Below are 3,234 nucleotides of genomic sequence, written 5' to 3'. Positions count from 1 at the left end.
TTTCTATCTATCTATATGTCTATCTTTTCTATCTATCTATCTATCTTTTCTATCTATCTATCTTTTCTATCTATCTTTTCTATCTATCTATCTATCTTTTCTATCTATCTATCTATCTTTTCTATCTATCTATCTATCTTTTCTATCTATCTATCTATCTGTCTATCTGTTCTATCTATTCTATCTGTCTATCTATTCTATCTGTCTATCTATTCTATCTGTCTATCTATTCTATCTGTTCTATCTGTCTGTCTAAGTATGTGTGTCCGGGTAATCTTCAAGTTTAGGGGGGTAAATAAAAATATTCAAGGGAAGTAACTGAACGTCTTACCAGTATTCTCCGTACATCTCTGTTTATAAATAAATCACACACGTGATTTCATTGACGTTAGGGTTAAGATTAGGGTTAGGGTGTGATTTATTTATAAACAGCTAGAAGAAAACGGATAATACTGGTAAGTCGTTCAGTTATTTCCCTTGAATATTTTTATTTATTTTTTTATCCCCCTAAACTTGAAGATTACCGTGTGTCCGTATGTGTGTAAACCCGCATAACGTCTGATGTTCACAACTGATTTTCTTCAAACTGGGAACATGCATTACTTATGTTCCAGAGATGGTTTTAGACTTAATTTTTTTCACATAATGAGTAATGGGCCAGAAATCCCCCTTTCCTAGGGTAAGTACAACTACTTTGGAGAAGGTAACTTGGATCTATTTCAAAACGGGGGCACCAGTATTTTCTTAACGAAACACTAACGAAACACTTTGAAACTTGGGACACTGGTAGAATGTGTCATATAAAACATCTTTTACTCTTAGTCTTCTTAACAAAAAAACGTACATCGCAAGTTATTCCATGTTAAAGTTGTCGCATTTCTGTAATTTCAACCAATCACTGACATCTATTCAGCTGAATAGAGTTACTGCTGGGCGGTCATAAAAATGTTATTCCCTGTGACATATTTCATCCGGTTTAATCGTAATTTATACGCATATATTGTTTATATAATAAATTACGCTGTGCGTATCTATGTGTGTAACAATTTTAGAGTTTGGATTCTAGAGTTAGGGTTAGGGGATTAATACGATATACACCGTTACAGCGCTAACTGTTTTTAACTGAATAGACGTCAGTGATTAGTAGAAATTATCGAAATAAGACAAAATTTTTACATGAAATAAATTCGAATACAAAAATTTTTTTCTGTTCTATAACACAAAATAGATAAGTATACGAAGTTTGAAAGTCTTTCGGTACCAAAAACACTACATAAAACATAAATGAAAACTGGTGCCCCCGTTTTGAAATAGATCCGGTAACTTTTAATAAAATTTGCTAAGACATTGATATTATTTACCTTTTTCCATTGACGTATAATTGTCATCTTAGTTTATTACGTCATATTTCTTGGCCTAATGTCGCCAAAGAGGAGATCCGCCATTGGTCGAGCAACTGCAGACAAATTGAAAAGAAGGAGAGCAAATGAATTGGCACGTGAGACTTCAATTTGACAATCACAAAATGCTGCATGTATTAACTACTGCAAGAGCAATGGAAAACGATGAGCAGCGTAGTATTCGCCTGGCTAGGAATGCTGCGAATACATCTAAATGCTGCAAAAACAATCTAAAGCTCTACGAACTTCAGATGTTTTCCCTGCTGTACTCTTTCACCACAACTTCCTCTCACTCTTTCTTCCTGTTTCTGTTGGTTTTGTATTTCAAAGGGCCAGCCTTGTCACACTTTGTGTCATGCTTAATCTCCCTGAGAATTACATTGAGAGTACACGTGTCTGTGGAGTGCTCAGCCATTTGCACGTTAATTTCACGAGCAGGATGTTCCGTTGATCGGATCAACTGGAACCCTCGTCGTCGTAACTTCTTTTTACAGAAAGGTCAGCACCCTTTCGAAAAATATTACTTCGTATAAAGAAAATAAAAAATCGGGCTTGGTGTTAATGGTGCATCAAAGAGGATGGCTATAAGTTCTATCACTGAAACAATAGAGAAAGCCGCCAGGTGGCTAGTGGTATTAGAGAAAGAGGGCAGTACAGTGGTTTGCTACAATTGGGATTGTAGCTGGGACGAAGGAGTCTGATGTTGAAAGACTCGAAAACCTCTGAGGCCCTAGAAACGTCGCTGACGCTATATCCCAGAGCACTCGCAAAACGATTTATCTTGTAACAAAAATACATATTTCATTTGATGCAATTTCTTTACAAGAGTTATTTCCCTTCACTTAATTATTTCCCTTCACTTAATTATTTCCCTTACTATTCAGGAATTATCTTCCCTACAACATTTTGGAATTCACTGTGAACAGAGATCGGCGTAGACGTCGTTGTTCTTGTTTGGCCATCGCCCTCTTCTCCATTCAGGCCATGACTTATAAGTCATAATTATAATTTTAAAAGCTCCACTCTTGACCATTCCGTTTGTTACTCATTATTAATGTATCTAGAATTATATTATTCAATGTGGCCTTTTTTTTATTGCTATTGTCGTTACTATTTAACTCCGTGTAAGGCGGCGAGCTGGCAGAATAGAATCGTTAGCACACCGGACGAAATGCTTAGCGGTATTTCGTCTGCCGTTACGTTCTGAGTTCAAATTCCGCCGAGGTCGACTTAGCCTTTCATCCTTTTGGGGTCGATTAAATAAGTACCAGTTACGCACTGGGGTCGGTGCAATCGAGACTTAATCCCTTTGTCTGCCCTCTATGTTTAGCCCCTTGTAGGCAATAAAGAAATAAGAATCGTTAGAGTGCTGGGCGAAATGCATGGTGGTATTTCGTCTGCCACTACGTTCTGAGTTCAAATTCCGCCGAGGTCGACTTTACCTGTCATCCTTTTGGGGGTCGATAAATTAAGTACCAGTTGCGTACTGGAGTCGATGTAATCGACTTACTCCTTCCCCCTCAAAATTTCAGTCCTTGTACCTATAGCAAAGATGGATTATTTAACCCCCGTGAAAATGATGGCTGAAGCCACTTTTAACTTTTTTTTTTTTAATGTTACGGTAGGGTGAGATTTTAAGGAGATTTAGCTGTTAAGGAGATTTGGCTTTTGTGGGTCAGAAGACTATGTAGAGGTGCTATTGTTAGCTCATATTTTTCAGTGTGGAGAGGAAAATAAAAATGTTCCACTTGCATCTTGACTGGGTAAAAAGTAAAACAAAACACAATGACTAAATCTTCAACACACACACATACACATAATATATATATATATA

Source organism: Octopus bimaculoides, chromosome 23 (genome assembly GCF_001194135.2).
Source record: "Octopus bimaculoides isolate UCB-OBI-ISO-001 chromosome 23, ASM119413v2, whole genome shotgun sequence".
In the NCBI taxonomy this organism is placed as follows: Eukaryota; Metazoa; Mollusca; class Cephalopoda; order Octopoda; family Octopodidae; genus Octopus; species Octopus bimaculoides.
Note: the sequence above shows the minus strand (reverse complement) of the source record.